The 15518-nt window shown below is 44.1% G+C and overlaps 1 protein-coding gene across 3 annotated transcripts in view; it reads left to right on the plus strand.

Moving 5' to 3' along the window:
* MIPEP (mitochondrial intermediate peptidase) overlaps positions 1-15518 on the plus strand; it is a 236515-nt gene that overhangs the window by 111094 nt on the left and 109903 nt on the right. The gene's annotated exons all lie outside the window — the stretch shown is intronic.

Raw genomic sequence — 15518 nt, forward strand, 5'->3', positions numbered from 1 at the left:
TTTAAGATGGTCGGAGCCATTGGAGAATCCGAAGAGGGCGCAGGCTGCCCCCACCTTCTCAGGAAAGAGGAGCCACCCCAAGGGGCTTACAAGGAGCCACACTAGTACACGCCTCCCGGGGGGGGCGAAAGAGTACACACCTGCAACAAACACCCATTGGTGGCCATTAGTAAATTATTAAATTAAATTAAGTGCTAATACTTTTATTCCTCTAAAGTCTTGAGACATTCTTTTATACAAAGAACACCACACTGATCCTGTATATTGTAGTCAAGGGCACATCATTTTCCTTTTTATCCCCCTACCCGCCGAGCGTATGCAGATGTGCGTACTCGGCTTTCCGGGGTTATACCGGGATGATGCCCGCAGCTGCAGGCATCATCCCAGTACCATGTTGTAGAGCGGGCAATCGGCTATCCATGTATAACAACCGATGCGGCTAAAAGCCGCTCGGCTGTTATACCGGAGCAGCGGGAGGGGACATCCCCCGCCTCTCTTACCGGGCCTCTCGATCCACCGGGAGGCCCGATCGATAATCCGCCGCCTCCAGCGGCTGCTGACAGTCTGGAACAAAGCCGTGTACAGCTTCGTTCCAGCCTTCTAATTGTAAACGCGGAAGCGACGTCACAATGTCACTACCCGTTTACTCGGCTGCCAATGGCGCCGGTTTTAAAAAAAATATACTGTGTTCAGAATCGCCGTTTTCGGCGATCTGAATACTATGAAGTGCAAAGGAAGGATCGGGGGTCTTTTAGACCCCCGATACCTCCATAAAGAGTACCTGTCACCACCTATTACTGTTACAAGGGATGTTTACATTCCTTGTGACAGCAATAAAAGTGATCAAAACATTTTTTTTTTTTTTTAAATAAATAAGAAAAAAAAAATTATTTAAAGCGCCCCCTTCCCCGCGGGCTTGCGCAGCAAACGCATACGGAAGTCGCGCCCGCATATGTAAACGGTGTTCAAATCACACATGTGAGGTATCGCCGTGATCGTCAGAGCGAGAGCAATAATTCTAGCACTAGACCTCCTCTGTAACTCTAACCTGGTAACCCGTAAAAAAAATTTAAAGCGTGCCTATGGAGATTTTTAGGTACCGTAGTTTGTCGCCATTCCACGAGTGCGTGCAATTATAAAGTGTGACATGTTTGGTATCTATTTACTCGGTGTAACATCATCTTTCACATTATACAAAAAAATTGGGCTAACTTTACTGTTTGGTTTTTCTTAAAATTCATGAAAGTGTCCCTTTTCCCAAAAATTTGCGTTTAAAACACCACTGCACAAATACCGTGTGATAAAAAATATTGCAACAATCACCATTTTATTCTCTATATTCTCTGCTAAAAATATATATATATATATATATAATGTTTGGGGGCTCTAAGTAATTTTCAAGCAAAAAATACGGATTTTAACTTGTAAACACCAAATGTCAAAAATAGGCTTAGTCATGAAAACGTTAAACTATTACAAAGTTATTTTAGTGTGAGTATTTATTTATCAACATGTCTGCAAAAGAAATTATCCTAATTTGTCAAAGTATTTTCTGTCTTGTATTCTGACATATTATGCAGTACTATACATAGGGCATAGATCCACTCACATCAGTCCCTCTTTTCTGATAGAGCTTACAATCTAATCTCCCAACCCCACACATACAGAATAGAAGTTTAATTTGGGAGGAAGCTTGGAGGTAGCCTGTCTGTACAAATATTCAGAGAAAACCTACTCAGACATAAGGATTGCATAAAAGCTACATGCGGATACAGTCCCAGGAGACACTGTCACTCACACACACACGCACACACACACACAGATTTTATCTACACATACACAGATCCATTGGCCAGTCTGATGGGGGCACTGTCTGTAAGGGGGCATTTTGATGGGGGGTAGTAGATGTAAGGGGACACTCTGATGGGAGCAGTAGATGTAAGGGGACACTCTGATGGGGGCAGTAGATGTAAGGAGACACTGATGGGGGCAGTAGATGTAAGGGAACACTCCAATGGGGGCAGTTCCAGGGGGACTGGGGGGCATCAGTGGGGGCACATCAGGGGGCGCTGTCACAGGGACACATGATACAAGGAGGCGCTCTGATGGGAACATAAGGGGGCAATATTATGGAGACTCCGATATTGACCCAGACGTAAAGGGGGCTCTGATGAGGACTCCTGATACTAGGGGGCACAATTTCTGTTTAATCACCCTAATCTATTGACCGTCTAATACATAGTTGTGTGATCCCTGTCAACTTCTGTACTGCATTTGCACTACCGGTTTTTGACATTGCTTTCTAAGTTGTGACTTGTGATACTAGTTCTCTGCATCTTTGTCACACTGTGCTACAAACCTCCAGTGATTTCACATGCACGGCGAGATTTACTAAACATAGAGCACACAAAATCTGGTGTAGCTATGTATAGTAACCAGTCAGTTTCCAGGTTTTTTCTTTTTGTCAAAGCTTAACTGAATAAGTTGAAGTTAGAAGCTGATTGGTTACTATGCAAAGCTGCATCTGCACCATTAAATCCCCCCTTGTGTTGACATTATGCCCCTGGAATGTTTCTTTATTGCTCCCCCAGATCAGATAGCGTGGATTTCTACTCAGGAACCAAGCTAATAGCTTAGCCATTGTGCTGCTGAATTACAAACTGTGTGTACTGCCCCACCAAAACGAGTCACGTTCAAATCTGCATTTTGAATAAATAAAAAAAAAAAGCCCAAAAAAGAAATATAATGCAGCCACCACATCTACTGTATAAGGACTGATGAGCTACAATGTACTACATTTTTGTGTTTGGGTTTAGGTCAGCTTAAAGCGATTGTTAACCCCAAAAGGATAAAAAAATGGATCCTGCTCCTTTAAAGCATGTTGTATGACACAGTGCTTGTCCTGTGTCATTTGGCCCCCTGTAACACCTTAAAAACATGGCTGATCCTGCCAGTTTCTCCCCACCACTCTGTAAACTGACCATGATGTATCAAGGCTGCTGAGCCCTGACACCCTGGTCAGTTTACGTGCCTCTGTCATTAGTAAGGTTGGGCTCGGGCGTGTTCGCGCAACCCATGTGCAGAGCCCACCAGGGAGTGCGGCTGCAGAGATCGGGAAATGTCTTACTGCCTGTGATTAGCGCAGCGTCGTGCCGACTTCCTGGCGGGCTCTGCACGTGGAGTGTGCGAACACGCCCCGAGCCCATCCTTAGTCATTAGCAGCCTGCTATCTGCTCCCCTCTCTGCTCCTGTGTCGTCGTCCCCCTCCTCTCTCTGTCTGTGTGTGAGCTGCCCCTCCCCCTCCTGCTGCTCTCATAACACTAACCTGTATACACCATCAGCACTGCCTCCTATTGCAGTGTCCCCCTCTGTGAATGAAATAAATATAAAGAGCTGAGATTGCGATCACATGACCAGCCAGCTCGCTCCTCCTCCCCTCCAGACTGACATCAGCAGAGGCATCTCAGCCCCACCCGCTGCATCTCTGAGGAGGAAAGGAGAAAGCTGGCCAGTCATGTGATCGCAATCTTGGCAGTGAAATTAGGTATTTGCAGCATTTATTTTTATAAATCACACACAGAGGGGGATACTACAAGAGGAGGCAGTGCTGATGGTGTATACAGGTTAGAGTGGCTTAACAACCACTTTAAGTCCCGGTTCACACTGGTGCACTGTGGGATACCGCATGTGATTCGCAACGCCCTTCCGTGCCAATCACATGTCATGTCTGTGCGATGCGAATTCAACCATACACATTGTATGGCTGCATTCGCATTGCATTTGGACTAAGCTCGCGCAGGACCCTTTTTTTGGTCCGCACCATCATCGGATCTCATGGGTGTTCACACCCATGCGATCTGATTCACGTCCGAATTGACAGTTTGCACTGCAATATGTGAACCGATCTGGGGGTGTCATTAGCTTTGTATTGACACTCCCAGCGGTTCGCATGTGGCAGTGTGAACCACTGTGCGATTCAGGTGCAATGCGGGAACCCGCACTGGATTTTCATGGTTCTCGCATCGCACCAGTGTGAATCAAGCCTTAATATTTATCCTTCCAATACTACTGCTTGGCTAGTGTTATGAATCCCTTTTAACTTGGAAAAACAATATTTTCCTGATTCTTATGGATTTATAGTAATTTCTATTACATCCCAACTTCAGGCAAAATCTGTTCTTTTTCCATCAACAAAAAACCTATCCTGCCGGCAAAATTTTCCTTACCTGGTAAAGACCGTTATTTCCTTACTTGGTGAAGACCGTTGTTTCCTTACCAATCAGGTCCCTTGCTGATTTCTCCTGCCAGGACCACTAGTCCAGTGCTACACATTATTCCTCACTAGATTTGGGCTTTAAGAAAGGAGAATGTGGATTCTTGTATTTGGTGTCACTGCACAGGTTTTTTTACTATAGCTTAACAAAACAAAGCTCCACTTCCAAGTACATAATTGTCAATTGATATTTTTTGAATGTGGCGGAATGTGCCTAAGCTGCAACCACCGCTGAAGTAACTTTGCTGGGGCAGAAAGTTGTCACAACATACATCTGTTTTGGACTGTCATTCTTGCTGACAGCAGGTGACAATGTGTGTTCTTATATACTGTCAGCATATGTGTAAGAATAGCGGCAGCCTGATCCCATAGATGCAATGGTGTCCAGTGAGTGTAAGGAATATTTAAGCTTGTACCAGTAAAAACTGACATTTAGCACTGTAGCGTAGCTCAGTGTTTCTCAACTCCAGTCCTCAAGGTGCCCCAACAGGTCATGTTTTCAGGCTTCCCATTATTTTGCACAGGTGATTTGATCAGTTTCACTGCCTTAGTAATTACCACAGCCGTTTCATCTGAGGAAAATCCAGAAAACATGACCTGTTGGGGGCGCCTTGAGGACTGGAGTTGAGAAACACTGATGTAGCTGGTTCAGTGTTTAATGCTGGGCCAGTATTGGAGTGTCCTGCTGGTGTTTGTGAAGGGTGCGATCAGCTGTGTTAATAGGCCTACTTTCTTGCAGCTGTGCAAATATAAGATTTTCACCTTTTACAGAAATGTACCGCTATACTGTGGTAATTACTATTTCTCTCAAATGTTCTGAGAAATGGATCATTTAGAAATGTTTCTAGTATCCAACAAGCGTCCTTTATGTATGAAATGTAGCTTTTTCTAATTTAATTGGATGCAATTTTGCTTTTCCTTGTTTTTTTAACTTGAAAGTAAAGGATTATTTTTCTTTAGATGCCTTTTAAAGCGGGAGTCTGGCGACCAATCTTTTTTTTTTTTTTTTTTTTTTTTTTAGGTCATTGAGACACTTTGCTAACCCCAAAATAATACTCACAGTTTGGGTGTAAAATTTCTGCCTCTGTCTGTTTTCATACTGAAGAATAACTTAAAAAATGTGATGTTGGCTGTTTCCATCTTGCTTGTGGGCATGTGAAGCCCACAAGCATTGATTTCCTGGCTGCGGTGAATGCTGTTCATTCACAGCTTGTTCACACGCATGATCATGGTTTCCGCACTGAATCTTGGGAAGCCTGACACTAAGCTCCCAGGAGACAGTGCGGCGCCAGGGAAAGGCAATAAAAAACGCCTACTCCCATGGGAGGAGAGACAGGAAGTGCCACAATAAAGTACAATATAAAGGTAATTACAGCGATAAAAAAAATGTTTGTGCGGCATTTGAACATCTATGCAATTAACTGAAGGGGGTAAGATTAAGTTAAAAATTTGAGTGGAACCCCGCTTTAAATAGCATGTTGTAACCTTTACCGAAATGCATAATTTAAAGTATAACTAAAGGTAAACCTCTTCTCTGAGGGACACCTGTAAGTTTTTGTTGCTGTCTGTGCCCCCATTAGGGAAATTCATTCATTCTCTGGGATTGATTTACTAAAACTGGAGAATGCAAAATCTGGTGCATCTCTGCAAACAAACCAATCATCTTTCGTGTTTGATCAAAGCTTAATTGAACATGCTGAAGTTAGAAACTGATTGGCTACCATGCACAGCTGCGTGCTGATTTTGCACTCTCCAGTTTTAGTAAATCAACCCTTTTTTATCAGGTTTACAAGGTTATATCTTCCAGTGGGGACACTAGTTCTGGTAATAACTAGGGATGCCTTCACTTTGGAGGGATTTCTTCTCCCTTCCTGTTTTGGCTATGGGACAGAATGTGAAGAAAAAACTCCCCTATGGGACACAGATGGCAGAAAAAATTGACAGCGTTTATAACCCTCCATTACCCTATCCAAAAATGGAAAAAAAAAATGTCCCTATAGTTCCACTTTAAAATGCAGTGAAGTAATACTTGCTCTTCCCAGTTGCAGGCACACTTTTTCTACTGCCGACTTGGCACTCATCAACAGTACTTGGCCTGTACTGTTTTCCACTGCTTCAGCTGCATACGTAATGTCCACAGCTTAGAATATCTTCCTTCTTACACCAGTTCCTGAGGAAACCTTTAACAGGCCCAGCACTCCGGTCATTGGGTTTCAGCACCAGTGCATTGGGGCAGGGCAAGTGTACTGTAGAGTGTAGTTTAGTGTTTTGAATAACTAAAGTAAAAGTAAGGATTGTAATTCCAGTTACCAATTAAAGGGTACCTATAGTGTCCTCAGAGATACTTTGGTGCAGGGCTAACTGATATCAGTGCAGCACAAGCAGGATGCACAGGACATTAGCAGCTGACAGGATTTCTGGCAGAATCAAGAGGTATTGTTTTTCACTTATGAAACAGATATACCAAAACGCTTTAGAGGTGGATTAATAGAATCAAATGATAGAAGTATATTGTTAGGGATTACATACATTTTAAGGGCTCTTGCACAGGAGCCTGAGCCCATTTGGCATCCTGCCCAGTGTATTTCCTCCATCCAGGACACCCAGATGCAGCATGCATCCTGTCATTAACACGAATCGCTGTGCACTGCAGTACTCCCGTGCTATAATAAACACGAGTACAGCATACGAGTATTTACAAAAAAAAATCTATTCTTTGCAGACGCTTATATGCTGTACTCATGTTTATGATAACATGTGCAAGAGCCCTTTGTGTAAAAGGGGAGGTTGTCAGTTTAGTGTTTTTTTTTTTTTCAAGGGTTAGGTTGAGTTATAAAGTACACTTTCCATACGATGATTATGCAGACTGCTATTGCTAACCTCACCTTTTGAGAGTGTTATTTCCCTGGCTGTCATGATGAAGCTTTGGCTTGAGTTATTATTAAGTTCCTGACTTGAGTATTTAAAGACACAAGTAATTTACATTTACAGCATGCTTGGTCAAAGTTTATGACTAAAATGTGTTAAAGCCAGACAACTCAAACTTTTGGAAGGGAACCAGCTATGGCAACCATTCTACTTCTCTTGTTTGATTAAAGTGATTGTAAAGGCTTGTTTTTTTTCTTTATTTTTAAATAACAAACATGTTATACTTACCACCTTTGTGCAGTTGGTTCTGCACAGAGCAGCTGGATACTCCTCTTCTCGGGTCCCTCTTCTGCTCTCCTGGCCCCTCCTTCTGGTGGGTGCCCCCTCAGGCAGCAGCTTGCTACAGGGGGCACCCAAGCCAAGGCAGAGCTCCCTGTATCCATTCTGACACAGAGCCGCGCCCCACCTCCCCTGATTGGCTGACTGATTTTTATTGACAGCCGCAGGTGCCAGTGGCGCCACTGCTGTGTCTCAGCCAATCGGGAGGAGTGTCTGGGACAGCTAAGACACTCGTGGACATTGTTGGAGAGAGAATGGGCTCAGGTAAGTAATTAGGGGGTGCTGGGGAGGATGCCACACACAGAAGGTTTTATATCTTAATGTATAGAATGCATTAAGATAAAAAACAAAAACCTTCTGACTTTACAACTCCTTTAACCCAAAGCCTCATGCTGAGAAATATGCTGAATACGAATGTGCTGCATCATTCTGTGTCAAGCCATCCATACTGCCTTTCTCTGTGGTCAGCCTCCACCCTGTGTACCTGAGAGCAAACACCCCTCCGGAGAATAAAATTGGTCTCAATGGCTCTTTACAAAGAAAATACCTTCTCCCAACTCTTCACCAAACATCATGCTAGTTCTAGTTTTTTGTGTAAGCCACACTGATTCACGCTTTAGGTAAAATTGCCATTCAGTGATAAGTTTATTGTTTAGGTCATGTGGGTTTCCTTAAACGTTTGTATGATCACGGTAGAGGTAACATAGAGGGGCCGATGTACTAAAACTGGAGAGTGCAAAATCTAGTGCAGCTCTGCTTAGAAACCAATCAGCTTCCAGGCTTTTTTTGTTAAAGTTTAATTGAACAAGCTGAAGTTAGAAGCTGATTGGCTACCATGCAGAGCTGCACCAGATTTTGCACTCTCCAGTTTTAGTAAATCAACCCCAGTGTATCCTGTATAATTTCCACATTTGTTTGTGTGATATTTCCTACAGTTGCTTGAGGCAGTCGCTCTGAAGCTGAAGAATAATAAGGACCAAAACAACCATTCCTTAAAGGATAACTAAACCCAAGAACAAAAATGTAATTTCTTATCGTACATCACGGGACACAGAGCCATAGTAGTTACTATGTGGGTTATAGGCCACCTTCCGGTGATGGACACTGGCACGCCCTAAGATAAAAAGTGCACTTCCTATATAACCCCTCCCACAACTGGGAGTATCTCATTTTTTTCGCCAGTGTCTAAGGTGTTTGTCACGAGTAAAGATGTGCTGTGCTGAGCTCCACTGGAGCAATCCTTGCTGGGGCTAGCCATGCAGCCGGATCCATTCAAAGTGTCTTTTAGGCTGAATTGAATGGTACCCGGGCCTCGTGTCCGAAGAAACGAGGTCTTGCCTGTAATCGCTTCTCTTTTAGAGAGCTAGACCCCGGGATCCAGTACTTTTGGTAGTAAGGCCATAAAGTTTTACTGGTGGTGGTTCTATTACATGTCCAGGATTGTGGGTTTCCTCGAGGATCCTCAGCTCCTGAAGGTTTAACGGAACCCACCGTGAAGGGTGAAGATTGGGTCTGTTGGTTTTACCACAGAAAACCCTGCGGCGGGAATGGTAAGTGGAGTTTTCCTAAGAAATTTTTTAATTTTCTTATGAATGTCTCCTTTAAGTTAGTAAATGTTGTCATGCTTATGTGTCACCACTGGGGGCTGTATAGAGGACATACCTTCTCACGCTTCCTCAGAGAGCTCACTATGTGTTTGGAGCAGCAGCTTCCATTTCCTCCAGCCAGCAGCACACCTCCGGTAAGTCTGGGGGGATTTCCTCCCTACCAGACGCCCCCACCTGTGATATTTGCTACCCCTCTTCAAGAGGAAGAAGCACTAAAAAAAAAAATTAAAAAAAAAAAGGCACACCGCACTACTCGGCGGCTTCCATGCTCTCCTTGCCATTTTCTCCCCTCTCTGTAAGATCCCGTAGGGTCAGAGGCCCGCGCTCGCGCAGGAAAACTCTTTTTTTTTTTTTTAAAAAAAGAGGGGGGCAGGGCTTGGCACGGCGTTGTTGTCCTTCAACACCCAGCGCAGGAAATAGTGTTTTTAAAAGCGTTATTGCTGCAAGCTGCGGAGGGACATGAGCGTAGAGGGGCATGAAAGAGGTTGGTGTCACAAGCATTCTTTTTGACACATTTACTATTGCATCAGGCTGAGCGTAAATAGCAGCGGCAGTGGCTGACTATTGCTCAAGCAATGGATGGGATTTTTTCTGGTAGTACCTCTGCTTTGTGCATCGGGCTATATTCAGCGGGGGGGTTGAAGCACCCCCAAAAAAAGGAGCTAAAAAGGTCTCCCTCAAGCTCTGGAAATCCTACTCTTCAAATGGCACCCTCCCCTGAGAGGGGGTGGCTGGTCAGAGTGAGCATCGGGGCCATGAAATGTTTGCAACCATTTTCAACACTGCAGCCCCTGTTCATTTTACTCAGCCATGATAGGTTTTTAAAAGAAGTTTAGTGACTTTAATCGCATCCCAGAGTGACAAGATGCATCAGGTTCTCTTCCATTTTCTTAAGACCCTCAGACTGAGGAACTAGGGGCAGGAGAAGACGATTCCCTCAGGGGACCATGGTGAGGCTGATGACTCCTCTTCTGAGGTGTCAATTGCGGGAGAGTCTGCTTCACAATCTGTAAGATGGATGGTACAATTTCTTGCTGAATGATCAGCTCCACATTTATGTACCCTTAACTGAGTGTTTGGGTTCGCTAAAGCCTCCTCAAGCTGTGCATGCTTTTTCCTGTCCTTTCTTTGTTGGAAAAGTTTTTTGTTACTGGAGGATCACCCAGATAAGCATTATTTTCCATTCTAAAAAGTTTTCACACTTTATCCTTTGGTAGAGAAAATTCACTAAGCGGGGTATACCAGCAATTAACTCTACTATATCCTTTGTGAGTAAGTTTGACTTGTCCGGCAGACATTATTCAAATACTTAGGGATCCAACGGATCCAATTTTGGGTATATCCAAAGAGTTTCTAGCAAAAGAAAGATACCCCTGTTGCCTTTTAAGTGAAGGAGTAAATATGTTTTTTATTTCAAAGCTGCTTCTGTGCCAGGGGCATCAGCCTTCAGGCAGTCATGACGGCCTCTGCCATCAGGTTCAAAGGGTAATCCTCAGTGTTAACCCCGGGACAAAAGAGGTCTTGAGGGAGGAAGCCTACAAGATACTGTAGCCTCCTTAGGAGGTGCCCCCGCTTGCTCAATAGGGAGAATTTTCTACAGTTCTCAGGGATCTGGCAGAAGGAATGTCAAGACGAATGGGGGACTTCCTCAATAGCTCCAACGTACAAACTGGAGTTCCAAGAGTTTCCATCTCCTCGTTTTCTCAGATCAAACGTTTCTAAGGATGCAGAGAAAAATAAATTGGGGGGCATGGCCTGGAGCCGTTCTAAGATGGACGATTGAACTCTCAGCTCCTGTTCCATGAGGTAAAGTTAGCTGACTACAGCGCACATCCAGCGAACAAAAGATGAGAAGCACACGTAGGAGTGCTTCTGCAACCCGACACCGCTCTCTCAGAGACCTGGACACTCAGCTAAGCCGCAATATATCGGAGATATTCTGGTCACAGCGTCATGGAGACACGCTGCCATCACAGGCCTCTTCCCTCACATCCCCCTCAGACAGCCGAAATCAGCATAGAGACCGGAGCCGCAGCCCCCCTCCGTCACCTAGAATGCAGGCTGACTAAGCAGTAAGTCTAGCCGACCTTCGCGCAGTGGCAGCAGACATTAAAAATACATTGTCTGCTGCTATTTCTGACCTACAATCAGACATTCAGGCGATGAACCTGAGAATGGAGGAGGTTGAAGAAACTCAAGCCCGCCATGACGCCTCACTGTGTCAAGTGCAGCAAGTGACAGAATCTCATGCCGCCCACCTCAGAGACATAAACAGGCATATGGAGGATCTGGACAATCGCGGAAGACGCCACAACTTAAGGGTAAGAGGCCTCCCTGAATCAATTGACTCTGCCCAGCTCTCTCGCATGGTCACTGCCCTTTTCAATGAGCTTCTAGAAAGACCACCAGACACCCCTATAGCTATGGAACACATCCATAGAGCGCTACGCCCAAGAGGAAGGGATACTGACCCACCCAGGGACATCATTTGCTGCCTGACTTTCTCCTGAAGGAAGAAATCCTCTGCAAAGCTAGAGGCCGCATACACTTCTCCTTTCAGAGCTCTGACATTAAATTATTCCAAGACTTATCCAGCATAACTATGCAGAGGAGGAGAGAAGTGAGACCCCGGAAACTTCAGCATCCGCCGCCGCCGCGCACATCCTCCACCCTCACCATCCCAAGCAGCAGGGATCCCGAAAAATGGCAGCCCTACAGCATCCCCAAAGCACCACAGAGCTCGCCACTCATAAACTAGATTAATCCCCTACCTCTCCAATCGTGGTCTAAAACCTGAAGATTGTATGCAAGAGGAAGAAGATAGATATAGATTGCACACTGACTTTTTCACATAAAGTTACCAATGTAAACAACCGTAACTTCAGTTTAATTGCCCAATGGTGGCCCTGCTGTTGGCTAAAGAAGAAATGTACATGTACTGTACTGTTCAGGAACATATACGCTCCCTTTCATCCAATAGTCAGAAGGCCAAACAAGCCTTCCACCTACCCCACCTGGAGATACGCACCCCCTCAAAACATAATTGAAACAGACATAGAAAAAGAACACAGACAGTTTAAAGTGACTGCCTTTCTCAGACTACACCCCAGGAAGCAGATCTACTGGAAACGTCTCCGATTTTTTTTTTTGTTTGTTTTTTCTCCTCCTTTTTCTACTGCCTGAGCTAGTGGTGGAAATTTCACTTCTTTTTTTTTTTTTTTTTTTTTTTTTTGTTCTTTTACTTTTTTTATTTATTTATTTTGTTTATTTTCTCTTCTTTCTCTTTACTTTTTTTTTTTCTTCTTCTTTCTTTTTTCCACAGACTTTAACGTTTACCACTAAAGTGTAAGAAGGTGAACCCTCACATAAGGTAACTGGTAAGGACTATTTTACCTCCCTCAGATGAGAAAGAGTAAACCAATGTAACTACTCCTCAGTTCTGTACTGCCACCATTTCTCCTAACTGTCAATTATCAGAAAGACAGGCGATAGGTCAGAAAGGTAATGTCATACCTGCAAATGTTTAAAATGTACATGCTACTGAGACACAGATGAGGGCGGCACTCTCCATGTGGACCCATATCATTGCAGAACCCTCTGTAGAAATGATGAGTTGGATCTCACGCACACTTAACCAAACTCTCTATGGAGTGACTACAGGAACTGAAACGTCTGCTAGAAAGAACCCTTTCCTAATTACATTTAACTATAACTCGGTGCCGCCATCATCTGACTCGCTCTTTCTCCCACACCCTGAGCGTAAATGACAAGTATTTCCCTGATTACCGCCGAAACTAAAGTTATTCTTGAGCTCATATTGACCTACTAACACATCTCCTGAGCCTGCTAGACACAAAAACAGTAATATCATATCATATTTCCCCGTTCCAACTACTAGATCTCCAAGTAGATTTATTATGCCCACTGTAGACATGTTACTCCAGACTCGGCCCTAGGGTCGTGGATTCACAACCCCCCATCCCCCCACCCCTCTCCAGGGTTACTAACACAGATTAGCCACGACAGGATTACCATTGTTGTTACCACATTTGGTTTTTCAGTTAAATAAGTTCTGTAAACTCAATGAATTCATAATACTGTTATGCTTCTACTTTGTTATATACGTTTATAATTTTTTGTGTACTATGTTGAACACATTGATTCACCACATTAACCCCAATGATGTCACATCACATGACACATACATGGCCTCAAACCACTCCACCTGAAGTATCAAACCAAGCATATCATCCAAAATTCATTACCCTACACACACTCATAGCTTGGCTCAAATCCGCTAAATGCTGGATCATTTGCCCTCCTAATAGCAAGCGATAACCGCACTAAACACCAAGACCTCACTGGAACAAGAGTACCACTCCATCTAGGAACCTCACCCAACCACGCACAGCTGACTTTGAGAGTGCCAACTGATCTCTACTGGATTCACTATACGTGATTAGAGAAAAAGTTCCTAATCACCGCCAGTCAACCTAAGACCACAACTCTCATCACCTACACCCCACTCCCACCCTTTACCAACAGCTTACACACAAGCTCCCCCCCTCCCCCCGCCTTCCTTACCCGTTACCTCCCCTTCACACCCCTCCCCCATACTACCACCCCTCACACCCCTCCCCCATACTACCACCCATCCCCCTCCTTTTGGTCTCTCTCTTGCTTCCCTCCTCTAGGAGACCTACCCCTAGTGCAGTTACACCTCGAGACATCATGGCAGACACCAGAACCACAACAAAAAATGTCTCCCTTAAAGTAGTTTCACTTAATGTCAAAGTCCTCAATATACCCGAAAAACGATCCCATGTACTAACATGCATGGAAAGCATGAAGGCGGATGTTGTGCTCTTACAGGAGACTCACTACTCCTCAGCAGCAATCCCTAAATTCTCTAACCGAGACTTTCCGACAAGCTACCATGCATCAACACCGAACTCCAAAACTAAAGGAGTCACAATCCTCATTTCTAAGAACACCTCTCTTAAAATAACAGATTCACTAATTGACAAGCAAGGGAGATATGTCTTCCTAAAAGGGGATTTCCAAAAAACCAATTACGCTTGCAAACATCTACTGCCCCAATGTTTCACAATTCCCATTCATTCGTAAAACACTGCGATCCCTCGCCTCTTTCCAAACTGGCATACTCATATTGGGAGGAGATCTCAATGCCCCACTTGATCCTATCCTAGACACATCTACAGGGCGTCCAGCCTACCATACAGGGCACTACGCCAAATAAAACTGAGTATTCAATCTCTTCTTCTTCATGACACATGGCGCACCCTCAGACCACAGGAAAAGGACTTTACCTTTTTATTAGCACCACAAAAACCCATGACCATCTCGGACCATCACCCGATTACGCTAACGCTTTCCCTGATAAGATCACGTACACCAATATCTGGAGACTCGACCCCATAATACTGACGGATAAATCCAGAATCTCAACAATTAACAATTGTTTAGATAACTACTTTAGAGAAAATTACACACCGGAGACCTCCAGTCTAACCCAATGGGAAGCACATAAATGTGTGATAAGAGGCAGACTCATCTCAATGGCGGCGACAATTTAAAAAGAAAGGCAACGATACCTCGCAGGCCTATACCATAAACTTAAGACATTGGAGGCCCTCCACAAACAGACTTTGACCCAGAAATCTTTCCAAGATCTCACAGACACACGCAAACTATTACAGGAAGAACTAAGTCGCACAGTTAGGAAAAAATTCATGCTATTTCACAAGCTTTTATGAATCGGGAAACAAAAGTGGACACTTGCTCGCCCAAGCACTACACTCGAAGAGAGCCAAAACGACGATACGTAGGATACTCCCCAACAGGTCAAATACACACAAGCAATACGGCTATAGCCCAGGAATTTGAGAGATTCTACACAAAACTTTACAACATAGATAAGTCTAACAGACCAACTTCCTCCATTGCGGAACGCCAAGCTAAAATTAAAAGTTTTTTAGAACTGCACTGTCCCAAGGGGATCTCTCAAGAATCCGCCAGCATACTAGAAAACCCCATTACCCAACAGGAACTTAAAGAAGCCGTTAAAAGCCTGAAGTCCGGAAAAAGCCCAGGCCCTGATGGTCTATCTGCTGTTTACTTCAAAACATTCTTTGACACGCTTAGTGCACCCTTCTTAAAAGCTCTTAACTCCCTATCAGAATCCAACCCACTCACGCCAGAAATGCTACAAGCACACATTACAGTTATACCCAAAGATAATAAAGATTCATTACAACCGGCAAACTACAGGTCGATTTCACTACTTAATGTAGATATTAAGATTTTTTTCCAAAATTCTAGCCAATAGACTTCTTCCACTACTCCCATCAATCATCTTCCGAGATCAAGTCTGCTTTGTCCCTGGCAGGGAAGCCAGGGACAATACTATA

Source organism: Aquarana catesbeiana, linkage group LG02 (genome assembly GCF_042186555.1).
Source record: "Aquarana catesbeiana isolate 2022-GZ linkage group LG02, ASM4218655v1, whole genome shotgun sequence".
Classification (NCBI taxonomy): Eukaryota; Metazoa; Chordata; class Amphibia; order Anura; family Ranidae; genus Aquarana; species Aquarana catesbeiana.